We start from the raw sequence: 24,591 nt of genomic DNA, 5'->3' as shown, positions 1-24,591 counted from the left end.
TTACAAACTGCACCTATAGTATATGCCCATGCACTAGTGCAGATTTAGGGCTTTCATGAATTCAGAGGAATTTACAGAAATAAACAAATAAATTGTACTCCTAGAAAATATTTGCAAATGCCATTTTAGCATGAGAAAATATGCATGTGTAGATCTGTTGAGCGTCTACAAGCTCAGTTCCCCTCTAACCACTTTTTCCTCCAACCCTGGAAGAAATTTTACTTCTGCCCTTGTGAGGAGTAAATGTACAATCTTTCTCAGTATCGGTGAAGATTAGAGAAGAGCTGATGAAAACCCCTAAAACATGCAAGTTAGTTGGTTTGCACAGACTCAAAAGGGCATTACAACTCTGAAACTATTGCTTGACCCTATCTCCAGCACCGAAGTTTACATCTGCTGAAAGGTGGCAAAATAAGAGAATTGCTAGTGAGAGAGCACAGCTTATATACTTAGAAATTAATCTGAAATGTTTATGAACTAATGCGTAATAATGCCGCATAGAAAATGTATTAATGTATTTTGCTAAACGTGCGCTTGAAACGTGCCCACGGGGAGTGGCCACCAATATATACAATGACTAATGAAACTGATTAATAATGATGAAATGTTATGTTAAAGTATGATTTTGCACTAATATTAAAGGTTATATGTTAAAGTTCTGCTAATAAATCATTAGGCCTTAGTTATCATGAGTCGAGGCCTAGCTGTCCGGTTTCATATTAAATGTATTTTTCTAACGTGCAGCGTGCTGACTTGCTGAAGGACATGAACTCGTATTTTTCCAAAGCTAGAAGATGAATGTAACTGTAGTAGATCCGTTCTCATGAAATTCGACTTGCTTAGTGAAACATTCTTGCTGAATGCAACAGTGTAGACTAGTCGCAGGTACAAGGTCGCCTGAACCGGTACAGACAATGGAACCACTGAATGAAGATGCAAAGAGGAGCACGAGAGTATGAAATCATACCGGACATTCTACCCGCTGAAGATGTCAATCATAAGGACCAACAAAATACGCGAGAACTGTTATGGTGTGACAAATTTAATGAAGTCATCGAAACCCTATTGGAGGGAGATAGTGGGGTGCCAACCCCAACCAATTAAATTTTAGGGGACTATACAACAGAAAATGGATAAAAACCCTTGACACAAGGAAATGAGTTAGTTAGGGAGATGCTATTGAGATTTGCTATGACCCAGACATTTTGTTACTCAGCATAGAGACTTTGCTGTTTGGTTCTTCAAACCATCCTTGCCCTTATATTGCCCATTTACACTTTACCTCCTTATGAGGGAAGTGTCCCTTTTACCCGACTGCTGAATTTCTGGCTGATGGCGAATCAACTGATGTCCTGAGGATGAAGACCGAAACGGTATGCTGACCCAATACGGAGGGTAACTATATGACAATGAAATTGTAATTGTCTGTTTGCTTTTCCTTTCTAGGTACCAACTGCTTCTTTTGACAGAGACCCTAGTTAGATGTTTTCTAAATTAGTGTTGCTAAATTGTTTTGCATGAAGCCCAACATGCCAATACTAATTCGAGGTTAGATGAGGGGTACACTAAATAGATGCAAATAGACAAATAACTGAATCTATGCTTTGTTGAATAACGTGAGAATGATACTCTGCTAAGGATAACCTATGTTGACGTCGTGCTATATTCTAATATTCGTGATTCTTGCTTTGATGAAATCTTATCAGAGTTGCCATATTGTGACTATGCTAATATGCTTCTTGGTTTTGAGACTAATAAACTTATTAGTAGAATTGTAATCAATAGGGAATAAACTTCACATAATAGTACTAAACTGGTGTGGTTATTCATGACTGCGAGGTCATGGTGGTTTCTGAATTTTATTGATGTCTTTGACTAATCTGAATTGTCTTATTATTGTAAACATTGATGACGTTATTGACATATTGATTGACATGTTGATTAGTTATCTCGTCCTAAGGTGTCTTCAATCAGGGTCAAAAGATTCATTGGCCTAAAACGAGTCCCAGAGTGAGTAAATTAGTCATAAAGGGACGCGTTAGCAGTTCTGGTAGCAGAGGATGGTTTATGCCCTTTGGGGCCCTAGGACGAGGGACCATTGTTTAAAAGTGTTTTTTTAAATAATGCAAATTGGAGGTATGATGTGTTTCTAAATTCCCCATGACTTTCCCAGAATCTCGGAGCTCGCCTAAGTGAGTTGGGTATGTTCTCGGCGTTCTAGCATGTGTGGTGTAGAATTTGCGCTTGCTCAGGTGATTTTTGAAGTTTGTGTGAATTTAGGTCAGGTAATGTTGTTTTAGTAGGAGTGGGTGTACTCCGCAGTATGAGAGTAAGGAAGTCGGCGAACTTCATGTGAGTGTGGCGCTTTGTGCTAAAAAATTATCCACGTGGTTGTTGGTGATGTACCGACCCGTTTTGGTCTAAGACTCCGGAGTATATTGACAAATGTAGGAGACACTTGGGTTTATGTTGTCATTTGTGCAGTTTAATAGGTCAATCGGGCGTTGTTGACAAGTCGAGTTTGAGTCAAATTGTGTGAGTGAAAACTTCGATAGAGATTTGGCAAGTTCTAAAGTGCACTAGAACAAACCATTGACAAGTCGAGAGTAGGATTTGCGGGTCGAATTCTGCTTGCGAGTGCGGGAGCTGAGAAGGAGAGAGGAGAAGCCGAGGCTTAAAGTGAAATCTCTGTAAAGTTCTGAAGCAATTGTGTTACCCTTCCTGTAGTAAACCGGCAAATTTGGGTTTTGTCGTTAAAGGTGCTCGCAATATATTGCATTAGATTTGTGTGAGGAGGACAAGCTGCAAGACTTTGTCAGCTGCAGTGTGTGAGTGTGACGTCATTTGAGCCGCGCTGGGATAGGTCAGTTGCTGAGAGGGGTCACGCACGGATTGGCAGCCGTCCGTGAGAGGCAATTGGTTGAGAAAGGTGGGTGAAGAGTGTTCTGGGAATTAAAGTTACTTCCTGATTAGATTCTAAAGCAGACTAAAAGACGCAAAAAATAAGTTTTTCAAGGCTCTGAAGAGTGCTTGGAGGGGAGATACATACATTACAGCGAGTGTGGGGGAGCCTAGACCGCCTGAGGGTACTCCAGCTTATATTGTAATGAGGAGAAGGGAGTCGCGCCATGTCTTTGGTTAAAACAGTGGTGCAAATCGACAGAGAAGGAGGGATGTTTAGCGTTTCCGTAGAACACAGAACGTTTAATGTAAGAATATTGGAAAATTTGCGAATGATGTTAAGTGTGCAAAAACCACCTCTGAGACCAGCTCAGTATGAGGCATTATCAATCTGGGATTTGATGGCCATACGACAGAGACAGCAGAAATTTGAAAGGAGAATGAAAAGAGCAGAAAAGACTTTAGCTGAGCCTAGATGGGATAATGAGACCAAGATGTGGAGAAGGGGAATAGTTGACGGTTTTAAAATGTTTCCGGCAATAACACAAGAAGATGAGACACAGGAAAAGAAAGCCACTTGTAAGACAGACAAGGGCTCTAGTAAGCCAAAGGAGACTCAGAGGTCTTGGTCAGATGAAGATGATTCAGACGATGAAGAGTTTCTAAATCAGTTGTTACATGATCGCCCGCCACCATATATGATAAATGATAACGTACAGAGCACTAGTGTGGGTTCTGAAGACCCGGCATAAAATAAGGGCATCACAAGTACAGGGCAGACAATTGATACAGTTTTGATACAGAATGGTGTCGGTGTACCCACTGCGCCAGACACACAGATACGGTTGCAGCCACCACAGATTCAGAGGCTTTATCCTGATGTTCCAGTATTAGAGACAACTACTAGTCTGATGGTGCCGCCTGATCCGCTATACACGAGATCAAAGTTAGTGCAGATTGAGCCAACTCCGCAATTGCTGCCCCAGCCTCAGCAACAAGTGATTCCGAGTTACACTTCAGTTGCAGGACCACAGTCAGTACCTACAGCCCCAATGATGAATCAAGTTATGGAAGTTAATGCTCCACAGGGTTTGGGACTTGGCCAGACACCAGCTGCTATATCATTACCAATTACTGTTGGTCCACCAGTACTGTTGTATGCGCAAGGTAAGTCTGGCGTATGTGATCAGGGAGTAATGACCCAAGAGGCAATAAGAGGAGGGTCCATAGGACACTTGCAGGGAGAACAGACAGTCGAAAGGTCTAGATCCTTGTTAGACTTTAGTCTGATTGGGGTTCCTTTGGAGACAATGAGGCAAGCAGGGTTGGGAACACTAACCTCACAGGTAATGAGTACAAATACGACACAGACACCAATGGTGCAGTCTGGAGATATTTTGTTGCAAGGCTTAACAGCGCAACAATTGCATGAGTGGTTAGACAAGCTCAACACTCTGCAGACTACTGCAGTGACCGCAGAGAGGTCAGAAAGGGAAGAATACCTGAATTTTGTGAAACTGTGTGTAGAAGCCAAGGAACTAGAGGAAGGAACAATGGGGGTCAACAGACTAGAATCATACACGGAAGCAGAATTGAGGTATCTGTGCCCCAAAATAACTAAAGAAGTGAGCAAGGTGCATCAGAGGTTGGCAAACCTGGCAGATAAATACAGCATAGACATTGAGAGTACTAAACATTTGAAAAGAAGCTACAGATTAGACTTCGAGCCTAAAGATTTTGAGCACATGAGGTCTACTGGAATGAAGGCACACCTCAAAGAAATACTGCAGAGAGCTCAAATTTGAGGAGCCTTAGAGAAATGGGAAGGCAGATGGGCAAAGAAGAGAGATAAAGAGAAAGGTGATGGTCTGGAACCAAGGCAGGCTAAAGATGCACCGGACAAGGGGACAATAAAAATGTTACCAATGAGAGAAACAGAAGGAGGGATTCTAGTCCATGTACCATGGTCTAGAGGTGACATTCTGTCATTCACAAATGACTACCCCAGGTTGAGGGAGAAGCCAATAGAGTGGTATCAGCAGACGGACAGATTTGTGAAGCTTGCGAAATGTCTCTGGGAGGACTTGAATACCCTGTTTGAAATTATAGTTCCACCTGACTTATGGCTTGAGTGCAAGAGGGGCGTAGATTGGCCGACAGAGGAGCCGGCAAGGGATAAGGTTACTGGAGCACCATCCGCAGAAGTGATGAGGTATTATCATAAAGTGATTGAGTTTTTGAAGCAGAAAGTGTCGCCGAAAGTGACTGATTGGCAGAAAATTGATCGAACATCACAGGAGGCCAAAGAGTCGATTCATGCTTACTATGAGAGATTGTTGAAAGCATTCAAACACTACATTGGCACTGAGGTCATTGAGCCGAAAGACATGAATAATCTTGTGTTCAGGTTTGTTGAAGGGCTAAGACCAGAAATTAGCCAGATGATTAAGAATCATTTGATCTGTTGGCAAGCGAAGCCAATTGATGAGGTGTTGCAGTATGTGAAATACTGTAGTGACAAGATTGAGTTGAAACAGAGAAAGTTGAAAGAGAACGTGATGGTGATGCAGATTAAGGCAGCGCAAGCAGGGATGCAGGGAAATGGAATACAGCAGGTGATACAGCAGCAACCGCAGGGGAATGGAATGTTTCAGGCACGACCAAGAGGCCGAGGACGAGGAGGTTTTGTGAACCGTGGTCCAGATATAAATACTGTTGTGGTTCAAAATGATGTGCAGGGGATGAAAAAGATGTCACCATGTCACGCGTGCGGGGTGTCGGGCATTGGAAGCGGGAATGCCCAATGGTGGTGCAGGATGGTGTTGTTCAACAAGGCAATGATGTTGGTACATTTCAAAATGTGAGGGGTCCAAAAATGAGGGGCCAAAATCCAAATTTTCAGAATAACATGGTGCAGATGTAGGGTCTCCAACCTGTGCAACAAATGCAAATGCCACATGTTCAACCAGCACAAATGCAGCAGGCACAACAGCAGATTCCCATGGTACCTAGACAGCAAATGCAGATACCATTAGCTCCAATGGGACAGCAACAGGTGATGCTTCCTCAACAGGTCACAGGTCAAATGATGAGTCAAAATAACACAGTACAACAGGTCCCATTGCGTGGTGAGGATGGAATAAACAATGAATGGTCGGATGATTGTTCAGACAGTGAGGAGTGCAGGCTTGCAGCGTCCCTAGAAGTAGACCAGAGGGGACCCTATGTAGAGGGAAAGGTGATGGGTCATAAGGTTTAGTTCCTAGTTGATACAGGAGCTACACGCTCAACAGTTAGAAGTGCAGAGGTTCCGAAATTACCATTTTTGGGGCGTACCATTAGGGTGGTAGGAGTAGCAAATCAGTTCATGACAAATCCGATTACAGATCCAGTCCAAGTTGAGATTGGTAACTTCCAAGGATTACACAAATTTGTAGTTTGTGACTCGAGTCCCGTATCCTTACTGGGAAGAGACTTACTGTGCAAAACAATGTGTTCGATTACCTGTTCAGTGAAGGGATTGAGGTGCAGATAAACAGTGATGATGAAGGGGACGATGGTCAGTTTCCAGAGTTAGAGACGGAGACCGCAAATGAGGAATACCCTTTGATAACCCTATTCCCGATGCTTACAGTGACTGACTTACCACCTGAGTTGCAGGGAACAGTGACAGAGAAAGTGTGGGACCTGACAGGAAAGGAAGTGTGACTAATAAAAGGAGTAGAACCGGTTAAAGTAGAGGTGAAGCCAAATGCAGTGTTTCCCCAGGTACCGCAGTACCACATGGCACAAGATGTCCTCATTCAAGTAGCGCAGAAAATTGCGGACTTTGTGAAGCAAGGGGGTTCTGAAAGAAGTGCTGAGCAGCCCGTGTAATTCACCAATAATGGGTCTGAAAAAGTCTTATGGGAAAGTTCGAATTGTTCAAGACCTGAGGAAAATAAATGAGATAGTGGTAAAGTGTTGCCCCATAGTGCCAAATCCAGCTGTGATCATGTTTCAGGTTCTGTGTGATGCAGAGTGGTTCACCGTTGTGGATTTGTCTCAAGCATTCTTTCCGGTGCCTCTTCATGAGGATAGCCAATTTCTCTTCAGTTTCAAATTTCTGGATAAGGTTTACAGTTGGCGCAGAATTCCTCAAGGGTTTTCTGAGTCACCTTCCATCTTCAATCAGATATTTCAGTTCGACTCTAGTGCAGTATATTGATGATTTGTTGATTGCGTCCAGAACCAAAGATGACTGCAGGTATGACAAAATTGACTTACTAAACCATTTGGGAAAGAATGGACATAAAGTGTCCCCAAAGAAGCTGCAATACTGTCAGAAAGAGGTGAATTACTTAGGTCACCTTATTGAGAAAGGGTCGAGAAAAATATCCAAGGAAAGAGTGACAGCCATACTGCAGATGAATCCCTCGACAACAAAAAGAGATGTTAGGATGTTTTTGGGAACGGTGGGCTACTGTCGTCAGTGGGTCCCCAACTTCTCGATTATCTCTAAACCCTTGGTGAGACTGACTGTTAAAGAAGTTCAGGATGGCCCGGGTGCCATAACCATGTCCGAGAAAGAGATGAAGGCATTCATGGAATAGAGGGAGAGTATGTGCAGGGCACCAGCTTTAGGTATGCCTAATTACACAAAGCCTTTTGTACTGTTTTGTCATGAACGTGATGCATGTTCTTTGTCTGTCCTGACACAGGTCCATGGAGGTGCAAACCGCCCAGTAGCATATTTTTCAGCTACTTTGGACCCAGTCCCAGCAGCCTTGCCAGGTTGTTTGCGTGCAGTTGCAGCAGTTGGTCAAAGCCTCACCCAGTGTGAAGGAATAGTGATGGGACATCCTTTAACAGTAATGGCCCCCCATTCAGTTGAAATCTTGTTAACCCGAACCAAGACGCAGCACATGACAAATGCGAGATTAACAAAATACGAAACAATTATACTGGGGTCACCTAGTATATCCCTTAAAAGATGTACTGTATTGAACCCGTCAACTTCCTATTGAAAATGCAGACATTGATGATGCAGAGGAGGTAGAACATGATTATCTTGAGGTAACAGATCTGTGCACCAAACCAAAGCCTGATATTAACCGGTTCTGTGCCGCGGACGTAATGGTTACGTCCTGCGGCACAGTGCTGCTCTGCCAAGGATGTAACCATTACGTCCTCGGCACACAGCCCAGAGGGAGTGCTCTCGCTCCCTCTGTGTGCTTCCCCCCCAACACCCCCATAATGACGTCAGCGCGCTATCATCATTACAGGGTGCCGGTCGCACAGGAAGCCATTTGCTTCCTGTGCGGCGAAAGAGGAAGAGGTGAGTTTCTCTTCCCGGTGGGTGGAGGGTTTGCAAAAAGAGGCACCAAGGGAAGGGAAAGGGTTTTCCTTTCCCCCGGTGACTCTTTGAGCATTCCTGCTGCCCGATCGCATTGTGATCGGGCAGCAGGAATGCCCACTAGACGCCAGGGATTTTTTTATTTTTATTTTCATTTGATTGTTGAGTGTAGGGGAGCGGCCCCTTGGGCAAGGGTCGCTCCCCTTTTGGGGGCAAGCTATAAACTGCCATTTCTGCCCCCCTTGGGGGCAGATTGGCCTACTATTTTAGGCTGGGGGCAGAAACCACTGGAACACCAGGGATGTTTTTATTTTTGTTTATTTATGTGGGGGGGTACCCTCTTGGGCAAGGGGCGCCCCCCCCCGAAGGGGGCATTGACCTGTTGGCCATTTCTGCCCCCCTTGGGGGCAGATGGGTCTATTTTTTTAGGCCCATCTGCCCCCAAGGGGGGCAGAAGCCACTTAGACACCAGGGATAGTGTGTGTGTGTGTTAGTGGATGGGGGGGCCTTGGGCAAGGGTTGCCCCACCTTTGGGGGCACATGTACTAAGGCCATTTCTGCACCCCTTGGAGACAGATCGGCCTATTATTTTTAGGCTGATCTGCCCCCAAGGGGCAAAAACCAATAGAACGCCAGGGATTTTTTTTTATATGTTTATTTTTGTGGGGGGTGTCCCCTTGGGGAAGGGGTGCCCCCCCAAGGGGGGCATTGACCTGTTGGCCATTTCTGCCCCCCCTTGGGGGCAGATGGGCCTATTTTTTTAGGCCCATCTGCCCCCCTTGGGGGCAGAAGCCACTTAGACACCAGGGATAGTGTGTGTGTGTGTATTGGTGGATGGGGGGGGGGCCCTTGGGCAAGGGTCGCCCCCCCTTTGGGGGCACATGTACCAAGGCCATTTCTGCACCCCTTGGGGACAGATCGGCCTATTATTTTTAGGCTGATCTGCCCCAAAGGGGGGCAGAAACCACTAGAACGCCAGGGATTTTTTTTAATATGTTTATTTTTGTGGGGGGGCATTGAACGGTTGGCCATTTCTGCCCCCCTTAGGGGCAGATGGGCCTATTTGTTTAGGCCCATCTGCCCCCAAGGGGGGCACAAGCCACTTAGACACCAGGGATAGTGTGTGTGTGTGTTAGTGGATGGGGGGGACCCTTGGGCAAGGTTCGCCCCCCTCCTTTGGGGGCACATGTACCAAGGCCATTTCTGCACCCCTTGGGGACAGATTGGCCTATTATTTTTAGGCCCATCTGCCCCAAGGGGGGCAGAAGCCACTTAGGCACCAGGGATAGTGTGTGTGTGTTTTTGTTTTTTTTTTGTTTGGGGGCTGTCCCCTTGGGCAAGGGTCGCTCCCCATGGGGACACACTACTAAAGGTATTTTCTGCCCTTCTTGGGGCAGATAGGCCTATTTTTTTAGTAGGCCCATCTGCCCCTATGGCAGAATCCTCTTAGGCACCAATTTCTAAATGTTTGATGGTGGGGTGTTTGTCAATTGATGAAGTATTTGCATTTGTGATAAAAAATGTTTTCCTCCTCTTTGTTCTAGTTCAACGCTTTTGCTTTATTTGCTGTGGCTCCTTGCGGTTTTGGCGGTGGTTGACCTGCGGTTTGCATAGTTGCATGTTTTAGGTAAGTAAAAACAATTTACTCCAAAGGAGTATTGTTGCCATGCATGAATGACATGTTTGTAGGGGGTGTACTAAATGCAGGATTGTGTGTGAAATTGTCCTTAGATTTGTGCACAATGATATTTGTTTTGTCTTATTTCTAATTTGCTTTTCTTTCTTTTTAGTGGGATATCATTGGTGATTGCTGTGTCTGTGCAGAGTAGTTGCTGGTAATTCAAGATTTTTCAGGCAAGTGAGCAGTATAGTTTTTGAGTTTATAACTCTTACTAATAAAGCTACACTTTGTTACTTATCTTACACAGTGCTGGTTGTTGGTGGTGAATTTGTCCTGTTAATTTTAGTAGGAAAGATCATGGCTAGCCGCAGGAGGGACAATGGTTCAAACAAGCACAAGGAGTAGCCATGGGCTCACGGTTCTCTCCATCATATGCGAATCTATATATGGGTTTCTTTGAGGCAATACATATTTGGAAGAAGGGCCCCTCTGTCTTTACTGACAATATCTTTTTCTGGGGAAGGTATATTTATGATGGTCTAATGATCTGGGCTGGATCTGAACAACTATTAATGGAATTCTATGAGTATATCAATCGTAACATTTTTAATATTCAAATGACGTATGAATTCAGCAAGAACAGTGTCTGCTTTTTGGATCTAGAGATATCTATTATGGACAATAAGATCCATACAAAAGTCCATCACAAACCAACATCCTGTAATTCTGTATTACATGCGGAAAGTGCTCACCCTAAAAGTCAAATCTCAGACATTCCATTTGGGGAAATGACCAGGTTAAAAAGAAACTGCAGTGATCCTAATGTATGTGACATAGAACTAAATAAATTGGAAGACAGGTTTGTACAGAGAGGTTATCCTAAACGCATCATTAAAACATCAAGAAAAAAGATCGATCAAGTATGTAGAACTACTCTATTGGGTCAAAATACGAAAATGCGGGACAGCTCATCATATAGAGCAATACGTTTTTGTACGGCGTATAGCCAAAATAGTCATAACATATATCGCATTTTATGTAAACATTGGAACATATTACCGACAGACGACACACTTGCTGCTCTACTTCCTAAGAAGCCAAAAATGATCCATAAAAGAGGTAAAACCATTAGAAATGAAGTCTGTAAAAGTTTTTTACCACCTATAATGGAAAGCAAAGCAACATGGCTTTCCAATAATAAAAATGGTTTTCTATAGGTGTGGGAATTGTAATATGTGTGATATGGCACTGCACAAAACTTCTGAATTCAGTTATAATGGTAGTGATAAATACAAAATCTCTACTTTTATTAACTGCAATCCAAAATTTGTGGTATATATATTGGAATGTATATGTGGCCAGATATATGTGGGCAGTACAATCAGGCCCTTAAAGGAACAAATTCAGGAACATATCAGAGCCCTAAGAAATCATGACACAGCATCGCCGGTAGTACGACACGTTAAGGACAAACATCCAGAAATTGAGGTCCCACTAGTAAAATATATGGGTATAAATCACATCCCGATGAACCCTAGGGGTGGCAATAGAACATTAGATTTGCGAAAATATGAAGCGAAATGGATCATTAAATTAAGAACTATCGAAATGGGCATGAATTTGGATGATAAATTGTATCATTTCCTTTAAATGTATCTGCTTGATATACTGTTGACGAGAACAATATGTATATAATATGATCAATTGTACTCTGGTGATACACACTGCACACCCTAATCCTCTATATATTGGGGGGATCTTTCACTTTTTCTCTTTGCATGGGCACCTTTATGACATCTTTGCATACATTTGTGGCATGAATTACGTTGTCACCGATAAATCTGATGGTTGGGAGTCAAGGGAAAATATATTCCTTTTGTTGGCAGTGGACCCAATTGGTATACTCTCACAAAGTTTGAATTATATGGGGACACCGAGGGTGTCATGAAGGATTTGGCCGATTCAGTAACAACAGTGATTTTTGGGGGAATATGATTTGACGAATCCGAGTAGTGCGTAATGTTGAAAAGGCTGTATTGAAAAAACGATTACAACTTAAAGATGGTAGCTATGACTATTGGATCACATCTAGTACAGTTGCGTCGTATTTTAAATGTGGTATAGCTCTCTTCCTTGCGATGTAACATTTAATTTGGAGTAAGACAATAGCAAATGTCTACGAGAGTTCTGCCTTTACTATGTTATTTCATGGCTAAGTAGAGAGAAATGTTATCGGATTTGGAATATGTTTTTATTACCAGTTTTCAAACGGGTTTTGACTGGGTAATGGGACTTGTGCGTTAGCTGAAGGGACCGCAATGTTATAACCACCACTTCAAAATGGCTGCCGCAGTCAAACGTGATAGGCGTAAGTCCGTCTTTTTTGTTAATTCGCTTCTTTCGAACATGAACGCAGCATTTAAAAATGCTTGCGAGAGGCTCGCATTCACTGTTAGGAAGTCGGAAGACATACGGGAGGGACGGAATTGTTCGCATACTATGTCTGGATATACCAGCTAACACAACGTGGAGGAACTCGAGGAATATAAAGATGGACAAATAGGTAAGATAATAGTGGAGGTCTGGGAAATGTGCTTAGATGTAAGCAATGGATAAATTGAGCCTCGTTAGAGCGTCTGCTTCACTACTGGAAACCGTGTGGACACTGTTGTAAATTTTGTTATATGGGCAGACGGAGACTCTACAGTAACTAAAGAAACGGAGGCTTTTGTAGAGAGGGTATAAGAATTATTCCAATTGTTTGTTTTTCAGATGGTTCCATAATACATGAAAGAGAGTTTTGATGTCCAGCATTTAGATTGAATTTGAAGAGACAAAAGAGGTGACTGACTGTGGTTAGAAACAGGTCAGTATGGGTATAACAATAACTTATATCCCCATACTTAAGGAATATATTTGGCTAACAAATGGAGGTTAATGGAGTTGTCATTCTCCCCTTTTCAGTGCATGATAGATGGGATATGAGCGTGACGGACGAATAAGTGATCAAAGGTACACATTTATTGGATACCTTTTCCCTCACCATGGCACAATGTGGGGTTATTTTGGATATAAAGCAATCTAACGTCTGTAAAATAAAAATCTTTTTACACTTGGGTTTGCATGTGGCATGTATAATCATTGCTGTGGCTTTTATATATCGGATATTTGGAGACATGGGGAGCGTTGCATGTAATACCGTTGGACATTAAAAAACACTTTGCCACAAAGGATATGTGGTGGTGGTTCTTTTGTTGTTGTTTCTTGTCTATTCCTTAGTAAATTGTTACACTATAAACACAGTATTGATGTGGTATTCTTTGTATTCTACTGACCAAAAAAAGTCTTTGTCTATCTATTTTAGAAAAAGAAAAAAGTGTTATATGTATATAAATACTATCTTTGTGTAAAATTGTATATATATGTTTGTCGTAATTGGTTGTTGTCTGTTGTGATTTTTTCAGCCTTGAAGAAGTCCAGTCAGGACGAAACACGTGTCGGCTGATGGCTTTCCATTTTGTATCTATACGTTTTGCGCATATATGTATATATCTATGTGTATAAGAAGATATATTCTTTTTGTATTAAAACCGCTCAGCAGGTGGTTGGGATGCTTTTTGAGTCATTGTCTGATCATGATTATGAGACGGACTCTGCATCTGAGGCAGAGGAGGAAGTAAGAGATTCTGGCAGTGATGTTTCTGTTGGAGAGTAATCTTCTGATGAGGAAGCCACACTCAGTGCAGATGAAGGGCCTGTTTTAGAGGAGGACACTGATGTGCCATTAGTGCAGCAACCTGGGGCTGAAAGGTTTCCCGTTATAAGACCTGATCTCTGGGTTGCCCCAAACATGGAGCAGCCAGAGTTGCCTGCCTTTACTGGTCTCCCGGGGTGTAGCGCCAATACCGAGAACGTTTTGCCTGTCAATTTCTTTGAGTTATTCATGGATGATGTGTTTTTGGAAGAGATTGTTGAGCAGACTAATTTTTATGCGGCGCAGCATTTGAGGGACAACGCTGCTAGACTTAGGCCACACTCTAGAGCTGCCCAGTGGATTCCCACAAATTTGGAGGAGATAAAAAAGTTTTTGGGTTTGACTTTTTTGATGGGGTTGATAAGGAAGCCGTCACTGGCTTCTTATTGGTCTACTAGTCCCTTGATGGCAACAGCTATATTTCCTGCGACCATAAGTCGTAATCGATATTTGCTTCTTCTTAGGATGCTGCATTTTGTTGACAATGCATTAGCCTTGCCACGAGATCACCCAGATTCTGACCGTCTTTTTAAGATTAGGCCTGTCCTTGATCATTTTGTAGATCGGTTTTCGGAGGTCTATGTTCCAGGCAAAGACATAAGTGTGGACGAGTCTTTGGTCCTCTTCAAGGGTTGTTTGGTTTTTAGGCAGTACATTCCTAGCAAAAGGGCACGATATGGAATTAAATTGTATATGCTGTCTGATACAGTACAGGATATGTGTATAGTTTCCATGTCTACACTGGTAGGGATTCCAATATTGACCCCCCTGGTTGTCCTCCCACTTTTTGAGCCACTGAGAAAATTGTATGGGATCTTGGTAGACGACTGTTCAACAAAGGTCACCATTTGTATGTAGATAACTTCTACACTGGAGTGCAGTTGCTCAAGGAATTGTTTAAAGTGGACACTGTTACTTGTGGCACAATTCGTTATAACTGGAAAGGCTATCCAAGGGAGCTTGTTTGTAAAAAACTTGAGAGGGGACAGTGCTGTGCCTTGCGGAATGATGAGCTGCTAGCTTTGAAATTTTCAGACAAGAGGGATGTCTACATGCTAAGTACCATCCATGATGAGAGTACTTCCCCTGTGACTGTTTGGGACCAGGTTGCTGAAGTGCGCAAACCTGTGTGCATTTTAGATTATAATAAGCACATGGGAGGTGTAGATAGAGTTGATCAGAGGTTGGAACCTTATATTGCTATTCGTAAGTCTTACGTTTGGTATAAGAAGTTAGCAATTCACCTCTTCCAATTAGCAACCTTTAATGCTTTTATTGTGTTTAGGGATAGGTCTCCAGGGTCAAAGATGACATTTTTGAAATTTCAGGAGTCAGTGATAGGGAGCCTTATTGTGGTGGAACATGCCAGAGTTCCTAGAGAAGCAGTGGTGAAGATGTGGCTAGATTGAAAGATCGACACTTTGCTGAGCACATTCCTCCCACACCCAAAAAAGACTTTCCAGCTAAGAAATGTAGAGTGTGTTTTTGAAGAGGTATCCGGAGGGAGACTCGAATGTACTGCCCAGATTGTCCTTCAAAGCCTGGGCTGTGTGTGGCTGGTTGTTTTAAGAATTACCACACCCAGAAGAATTACTGGGAACAACCATGAGTGTAAACTCATGTCTGTTTTGTATTTTCATGTGTTCAGTTTCATGGTTAGCATTTCTGTCATGTACTTAGTTAGAGCTTTTGTGTTTGTAGTTTTGTAATTATTTCTACTTAGTTAGGGGTTCCTCTGTTTAAATTTTTTTTTTTTTTTAATTATGCCATTGTGTGTGGAGTGGGGCTTGGCTGAGGGTGTACATAGTGTACATATTGACTTGCTGTTGGCTACTGCAACACACTGCCAGCCAAACACCAGTTCACACACTCCCATCAGCTGGTGTGATTGTTGTATCAGGCATGTGGGCGTATGTAAGTGATGGGCCATTGAGTGGCGCTGTCTGTCGATGTGAGTGTTGTAATGTGCTGGGCCCGTGGCTGGCGGTGTGAATGGTCTTGTGCGTGTCATGTATGAAAGGTGTGTGAATGGACTGTAAAGCGGTTGGTGCCTTGTCGCGGCTTTACAGCTCACGAGCTGTGAGTCATTGGTTTAGTTTTCTGCCTTTCAGTTATTAACAGTGCATTTCATTGTTGTGAAATCTATTGTTAATAAAATTTGATCCACTGAACCATCACTCACCCTCGTGCCAAATCCAACCAGTATGTGTGGTAAAAATGACAAAACCTGCTCCGCTGTAATCAGGCGTCGCAGCACACCTGTGACACGCTAGGTGCCTCGGGTGGGACCCCGATGATGAAGCATGCCACCAACTTGGTTGGTGGGTGAGGGGTCTTTTTCACATAACCTAAGTGCGTTTCTTTTCACAATTTTAGTGTTTAGCACATCACAGACGTATGTGGACACATCAAAATGATATATTACAAAACTACCTGTGTTTGGGGGGGAGGGGGCACCTATGTTTTTGGTCCTGGGTGCGGCCTTCATCTAGAGAAACCTACCAAACCCAGACATTTTTTAAAACTAGACATCCCAAGGAGTCCAGGGAGGTGTGGTTTGCGTGGATCTCCCAACATTTTCTTACCCAGACTCCTCTGTAGACCTCAAAATTTGCTTAAAAAAGCATATTTTCCTGACTTTTCTTAGTAGGATCACCGCTCCAGCACAAAATTCCTACTCCCCAGTGTTACCCTCAGTCTCCCAAGTAAAATGACACCTCACTTATGTGGGTCCCCAAAGCAGAGTCAGCCTAAAGATGCATAAAAGAAGAATATGGCGGTCATTCTGACCCTGGCGGTCAAAGACCGCCAGGGCGGAGGACCGCGGGAGCACCGCCGACAGGCCGGCGGTGCTCCAATGGGGATTCCGACCGCGGCGGTAAAGCCGCGGTCGGACCGGCACCACTGGCGGTCTCCCGCCAGTGTACCGCCGCCCCATTGAATCCTCCAAGGCGGCGCAGCTTGCTGCGCCGCCAAGGGGATTCCGACCCCCCCTACCGCCATCCAGATCCCGGCGGTCCGACTGCCGGGAACCGGATGGCGGTAGGGGGGGTCGCGGGGCCCCTGGGGGCCCCTGCAGTGCCCATGCCACTGGCATGGGCATTGCAGGGGCCCCCGTAAGAGGGCCCCTAAATGTATTTCACTGTCTGCTGCGCAGACAGTGAAATACGCGACGGGTGCAACTGCACCCGTCGCACAGCTTCCACTCCGCCGGCTCGATTCCGAGCCGGCTTCATCGTGGAAGCCTCTTTCCCGCTGGGCTGGCGGGCGGCCTGAAGGCGACCGCCCGCCAGCCCAGCGGGAAAGTCAGAATTACCGCTGCGGTCTTTCGACCGCGGAACGGTAACCTGACGGCGGGACTTTGGCGGGCGGCCTCCGCCGCCCGCCAAGGTCAGAATGAGGGCCTATGTCCTTATAAACTCGATGTGCTATCCCCTCTATCTCTACAAGTTTTGGGACATTTCCTGTTGCGGGCGCTAGGCCTACCCACACAAGTGAGGTATCATTTTTATCGACAGACTTGGGGGAACGCTGGGTGGAAGGAAATTTGTGGCTCCTCTCAGATTCCAGAACTTTCTGTCACCGAAATGTGAGGAAAATGTTTTTTTTAGCCAAATTTTGAGGTTTGCAAAGGATTCTGGGTAACAGAACCTAGTCAGAGCACCACAAGTCACCACATCTTGGATTTCCCTAGGTCTCTAATTTTCAAAAATGCACAGGTTTGGTAGGTTTCCCTAGGTGCCGGCTGAGCTAGAGGCCAAAATCTACAGGTAGGCACTTTGCAAAAAACAGCTCTGTTTTCTGTCAAAAAATGGGATGTGTCCACGTTGTGCTTTGGGGCATTTCCTGTCGCGGGCGCTAGGCCTAGCCACACAAATGAGGTATCATTTGAATCAGCAGACTTGGGGGAACGCTGGGTCGAAGGAAATTTGTGGCTTCTCCCAGATTCCAGAACTTTCTGTCACCGAAATATAAGGAAAATGTGTTTTTTTAGCAAAATTTTGAGGTTTGCAAAGGATTCTGGGTAACTGAACCTGGTCAGAGCCCCACAAGTAACCCCATCTTGGATTCCCCTAGGTGTCTAGTTTTAAAATATGCACAGGGTTGGTAGGTTTCCCTAGGTGCCGCATGAGCTAGAGGCCAAAATCTACAGGTAGGCACTTTGCAAAAAACAGCTCTGTTTTCTGTCAAAAAATGGGATGTGTCCACGTTGTGCTTTGGGGCATTTCCTGTCGCGGGCGCTAGGCCTACCCACACAAGTGAGGTATCATTTGCATCAGCAGACTTGGGGGAACGCTGGGTCGAAGGAAATTTGTGGCTTCTCCCAGATTCCAGAACTTTCTGTCACCGAAATGTGAGGAAAATGAGTTTTTTTAGCAACATTTTGAGGTTTGCAAAGGATTCTGGGTAACTGAACCTGGTCAGAGCCCCACAAGTAACCCCATCTTGGATTCCCCTAGTTGTCTAGTTTTAAAATATGCACAGGGTTGGTAGGTTTCCCTAGGTGCCGGATGAGCTAGAGGCCAAAATCTACAGGTAGGCACTTTGCAAAAAACAGCTCTGTTTTCTGTCAAAAAATGGGATGTGCCCACGTTGTGTTTTGGGACATTTCGTGTCGCGGGCACTAGGCCTACCCACACAAGTGAGGTATCATTTGTATCGGCAGACTTGGGGGAACGCTGGGTGGAAGGAAATTTGTGGCTTCTCTCAGATTCCAGAACTTTCTGTCACCGAAATGTGAGGAAAATGTGTTTTTTTTAGCCACATTTTGAGTTTTGCAAAGGATTCTGGGTAACAGAACCTGGTCAGAGCCCCACAAGTCACCCCATCTTGGATTCCCCTAGCTCTCTAGTTTTCAGAAATGCACAGGTTTGGTAGGTTTCCCTAGGTGCCTGCTGAGCTAGAGGCCAAAATCTACAGGTAGGCACTTTGCAAAAAACAGCTCTGTTTTCTGTCAAAAAATGGGATGTGCCCACGTTGTGTTTTGGGACATTTCCTGTCGCGGGCACTAGGCCTACCCACACAAGTGAGGTATCATATGTATCGGCAGACTTGGGGGAACGCTGGGTGGAAGGAAATTTGTGGCTTCTCTCAGATTCCAGAACTTTCTTTCACCACAATGTGAGGAAAATGTGTTTTTTTAGCCAAATTTTGAGGTTTGCAAAGGATTCTGGGTAACAGAACCTGGTCAGAGCCCCACAAGTCACCCCATCTTGGATTCCCCTAGGTCTCTAGTTTTAAAAAATGCACAGGTTTAGTCGGTTTCCCTAGGTGCCGGCTGAGCTACAGGCCAAAATCTACAGGTAGGCACTTTGCAAAAAACAGCTCTGTTTTCTGTCAAAAAATGGGATGTGCCCACATTGTGTTTTGGGACATTTCCTGTCGCAGGCGCTAGGCCTACCCACACAAGTGAGGTATCATTTGTATCAGCAGACTTGGGGGAACGCTGGGTCGAAGGAAATTTGTGGCTTCTCTCAGATTCCAGAACTTTCTGTCACCGAAATGTGAGGAAAATGTGTTTTTTTAGCAAAATGTTGAGGTTTGCAAAGGATTCTGGGTAACAGAACCTGGTCAGAGCCCCACAAGTCACCCCATCTTGGATTCCCCTAGGTCTCTAGTTTTAAAATATGCACAGGGTTGGTAGGTTTCCCTAGGTGCCGGATGAGCTAGAGGCCAAAATCTACAGGTAGGCACTTTGCAAAAAACAGCTCTGTTTTCTGTCAAAAAATGGGATGTGCCCACGTTGTGTTTTGGGACATTTCCTGTCGCGGGCACTAGGCCTACCCACACAAGTGAGGTATCATATGTATCGGCAGACTTGGGGGAACGCTGGGTGGAAGGAAATTTGTGGCTTCTCTCAGATTCCAGAACTTTCTTTCACCACAATGTGAGGAAAATGTGTTTTTTTAGCCAAATTTTGAGGTTTGCAAAGGATTCTGGGTAACAGAACCTGGTCAGAGCCCCACAAGTCACCCCATCTTGGATTCCCCTAGGTCTCTAGTTTTAAAAAATGCACAGGTTTAGTCGGTTTCCCTAGGTGCCGGCTGAGCTACAGGCCAAAATCTACAGGTAGGCACTTTGCAAAAAACAGCTCTGTTTTCTGTCAAAAAATGGGATGTGCCCACATTGTGTTTTGGGACATTTCCTGTCGCAGGCGCTAGGCCTACCCACACAAGTGAGGTATCATTTGTATCAGCAGACTTGGGGGAACGCTGGGTCGAAGGAAATTTGTGGCTTCTCTCAGATTCCAGAACTTTCTGTCACCGAAATGTGAGGAAAATGTGTTTTTTTAGCAAAATGTTGAGGTTTGCAAAGGATTCTGGGTAACAGAACCTGGTCAGAGCCCCACAAGTCACCCCATCTTGGATTCCCCTAGGTCTCTAGTTTTAAAATATGCACAGGGTTGGTAGGTTTCCCTAGGTGCCGGATGAGCTAGAGGCCAAAATCTACAGGTAGGCACTTTGCAAAAAACAGCTCTGTTTTCTGTCAAAAAATGGGATGTGCCCACATTGTGTTTTGGGACATTTCGTGTCGCGGGCACTAGGCCTACCCACACAAGTGAGGTATCATTTGCATCAGCAGACTTGGGGGAACGCTGGGTCGAAGGAAATTTGTGGCTTCTCCCAGATTCCAGAACTTTCTGTCATCGAAATGTGAGGAAAATGTGTTTTTTTAGCAAAATTTTGAGGTTTGCAAAGGATTCTGGGTAACTGAACCTGGTCAGAGCCCCACAAGTAACCCCATCTTGGATTCCCCTAGGTGTCTAGTTTTAAAATATGCACAGGGTTGGTAGGTTTCCCTAGGTGCCGGATGAGCTAGAGGCCAAAATCTACAGGTAGGCACTTTGCAAAAAACAGCTCTGTTTTCTGTCAAAAAATGGGATGTGCCCACGTTGTGTTTTGGGACATTTCGTGTCGCGGGCACTAGGCCTACCCACACAAGTGAGGTATCATTTGTATCGGCAGACTTGGGGGAACGCTGGGTGGAAGGAAATTTGTGGCTTCTCTCAGATTCCAGAACTTTCTGTCACCGAAATGTGAGGAAAATGTGTTTTTTTTAGCCACATTTTGAGTTTTGCAAAGGATTCTGGGTAACAGAACCTGGTCAGAGCCCCACAAGTCACCCCATCTTGGATTCCCCTAGCTCTCTAGTTTTCAAAAATGCACAGGTTTGGTAGGTTTCCCTAGGTGCCTGCTGAGCTAGAGGCCAAAATCTACAGGTAGGCACTTTGCAAAAAACAGCTCTGTTTTCTGTCAAAAAATGGGATGTGCCCACGTTGTGTTTTGGGACATTTCCTGTCGAGGGCACTAGGCCTACCCACACAAGTGAGGTATCATATGTATCGGCAGACTTGGGGGAACGCTGGGTGGAAGGAAATTTGTGGCTTCTCTCAGATTCCAGAACTTTCTGTCACCGAAATGTGAGGAAAATGTGTTTTTTTTAGCCACATTTTGAGTTTTGCAAAGGATTCTGGGTAACAGAACCTGGTCAGAGCCCCACAAGTCACCCCATCTTGGATTCCCCTAGCTCTCTAGTTTTCAGAAATGCACAGGTTTGGTAGGTTTCCCTAGGTGCCTGCTGAGCTAGAGGCCAAAATCTACAGGTAGGCACTTTGCAAAAAACAGCTCTGTTTTCTGTCAAAAAATGGGATGTGCCCACGTTGTGTTTTGGGACATTTCCTGTCGCGGGCACTAGGCCTACCCACACAAGTGAGGTATCATATGTATCGGCAGACTTGGGGGAACGCTGGGTGGAAGGAAATTTGTGGCTTCTCTCAGATTCCAGAACTTTCTTTCACCACAATGTGAGGAAAATGTGTTTTTTTAGCCAAATTTTGAGGTTTGCAAAGGATTCTGGGTAACAGAACCTGGTCAGAGCCCCACAAGTCACCCCATCTTGGATTCCCCTAGGTCTCTAGTTTTAAAAAATGCACAGGTTTAGTCGGTTTCCCTAGGTGCCGGCTGAGCTACAGGCCAAAATCTACAGGTAGGCACTTTGCAAAAAACAGCTCTGTTTTCTGTCAAAAAATGGGATGTGCCCACATTGTGTTTTGGGACATTTCCTGTCGCAGGCGCTAGGCCTACCCACACAAGTGAGGTATCATTTGTATCAGCAGACTTGGGGGAACGCTGGGTCGAAGGAAATTTGTGGCTTCTCTCAGATTCCAGAACTTTCTGTCACCGAAATGTGAGGAAAATGTGTTTTTTTAGCAAAATGTTGAGGTTTGCAAAGGATTCTGGGTAACAGAACCTGGTCAGAGCCCCACAAGTCACCCCATCTTGGATTCCCCTAGGTCTCTAGTTTTAAAATATGCACAGGGTTGGTAGGTTTCCCTAGGTGCCGGATGAGCTAGAGGCCAAAATCTACAGGTAGGCACTTTGCAAAAAACAGCTCTGTTTTCTGTCAAAAAATGGGATGTGCCCACGTTGTGTTTTGGGACATTTCCTGTCGCGGGCACTAGGCCTACCCACACAAGTGAGGTATCATATGTATCGGCAGACTTGGGGGAACGCTGGGTGGAAGGAAATTTGTGGCTTCTCTCAGATTCCAGAACTTTCTTTCACCACAATGTGAGGAAAATGTGTTTTTTTAGCCAAATTTTGAGGTTTGCAAAGGATTCTGGGTAACAGAACCTGGTCAGAGCCCCACAAGTCACCCCATCTTGGATTCCCCTAGGTCTCTAGTTTTAAAAAATGCACAGGTTTAGTCGGTTTCCCTAGGTGCCGGCTGAGCTACAGGCCAAAATCTACAGGTAGGCACTTTGCAAAAAACAGCTCTGTTTTCTGTCAAAAAATGGGATGTGCCCACATTGTGTTTTGGGACATTTCCTGTCGCAGGCGCTAGGCCTACCCACACAAGTGAGGTATCATTTGTATCAGCAGACTTGGGGGAACGCTGGGTCGAAGGAAATTTGTGGCTTCTCTCAGATTCCAGAACTTTCTGTCACCGAAATGTGAGGAAAATGTGTTTTTTTAGCAAAATGTTGAGGTTTGCAAAGGATTCTGGGTAACAGAACCTGGTCAGAGCCCCACAAGTCACCCCATCTTGGATTCCCCTAGGTCTCTAGTTTTAAAATATGCACAGGGTTGGTAGGTTTCCCTAGGTGCCGGATGAGCTAGAGGCCAAAATCTACAGGTAGGCACTTTGCAAAAAACAGCTCTGTTTTCTGTCAAAAAATGGGATGTGCCCACATTGTGTTTTGGGACATTTCGTGTCGCGGGCACTAGGCCTACCCACACAAGTGAGGTATCATTTGCATCAGCAGACTTGGGGGAACGCTGGGTCGAAGGAAATTTGTGGCTTCTCCCAGATTCCAGAACTTTCTGTCATCGAAATGTGAGGAAAATGTGTTTTTTTAGCAAAATTTTGAGGTTTGCAAAGGATTCTGGGTAACTGAACCTGGTCAGAGCCCCACAAGTAACCCCATCTTGGATTCCCCTAGGTGTCTAGTTTTAAAATATGCACAGGGTTGGTAGGTTTCCCTAGGTGCCGGATGAGCTAGAGGCCAAAATCTACAGGTAGGCACTTTGCAAAAAACAGCTCTGTTTTCTGTCAAAAAATGGGATGTGCCCACGTTGTGTTTTGGGACATTTCGTGTCGCGGGCACTAGGCCTACCCACACAAGTGAGGTATCATTTGTATCGGCAGACTTGGGGGAACGCTGGGTGGAAGAAAATTTGTGGCTTCTCTCAGATTCCAGAACTTTCTGTCACCGAAATGTGAGGAAAATGTGTTTTTTTTAGCCACATTTTGAGTTTTGCAAAGGATTCTGGGTAACAGAACCTGGTCAGAGCCCCACAAGTCACCCCATCTTGGATTCCCCTAGCTCTCTAGTTTTCAAAAATGCACAGGTTTGGTAGGTTTCCCTAGGTGCCTGCTGAGCTAGAGGCCAAAATCTACAGGTAGGCACTTTGCAAAAAACAGCTCTGTTTTCTGTCAAAAAATGGGATGTGCCCACGTTGTGTTTTGGGACATTTCCTGTCGAGGGCACTAGGCCTACCCACACAAGTGAGGTATCATATGTATCGGCAGACTTGGGGGAACGCTGGGTGGAAGGAAATTTGTGGCTTCTCTCAGATTCCAGAACTTTCTTTCACCACAATGTGAGGAAAATGTGTTTTTTTAGCTAAATTTTGAGGTTTGCAAAGGATTCTGGGTAACAGAACCTGGTCAGAGCCCCACAAGTCACCCCATCGTGGATTCCCCTAGGTCTCTAGTTTTAGAAAATGCACAGGTTTAGTCGGTTTCCCTAGGTGCCGGCTGAGCTACAGGCCAAAATCTACAGGTAGGCACTTTGCAAAAAACAGCTCTGTTTTCTGTCAAAAAATGGGATGTGCCCACGTTGTGTTTTGGGACATTTCCTGTCGCGGGCGCTAGGCCTACCCACACAAGTGAGGTATCATTTGTATCAGCAGACTTGGGGGAACGCTGGGTCGAAGGAAATTTGTGGCTTCTCTCAGATTCCAGAACTTTCTGTCACCGAAATGTGAGGAAAATTTGTTTTTTTAGCAAAATGTTGAGGTTTGCAAAGGATTCTGGGTAACAGAACCTGGTCAGAGCCCCACAAGTCACCCCATCTTGGATTCCCCTAGGTCTCTAGTTTTAAAATATGCACAGGGTTGGTAGGTTTCCCTAGGTGCCGGATGAGCTAGAGGCCAAAATCTACAGGTAGGCACTTTGCAAAAAACAGCTCTGTTTTCTGTCAAAAAATGGGATGTGCCCACATTGTGTTTTGGGACATTTCGTGTCGCGGGCACTAGGCCTACCCACACAAGTGAGGTATCATATGTATCGGCAGACTTGGGGGAACGCTGGGTGGAAGGAAATTTGTGGCTTCTCTCAGATTCCAGAACTTTCTGTCACCAAAATGTGAGGAAAATGTGTTTTTTTAGCCAAATTTTGAGGTTTGCAAAAGATTCTGGGTAACAGAACCTGGTCAGAGCCCCACAAGTCACCCCATCTTGGATTCCCCTAGGTCTC

The sequence above is a fragment of the Pleurodeles waltl genome, chromosome 1_2 (assembly GCF_031143425.1).
Source record: "Pleurodeles waltl isolate 20211129_DDA chromosome 1_2, aPleWal1.hap1.20221129, whole genome shotgun sequence".
Taxonomy (NCBI): Eukaryota; Metazoa; Chordata; class Amphibia; order Caudata; family Salamandridae; genus Pleurodeles; species Pleurodeles waltl.
The sequence above is the reverse complement of the archived record's forward strand: the minus strand, read 5'-3'. Positions refer to the sequence as shown.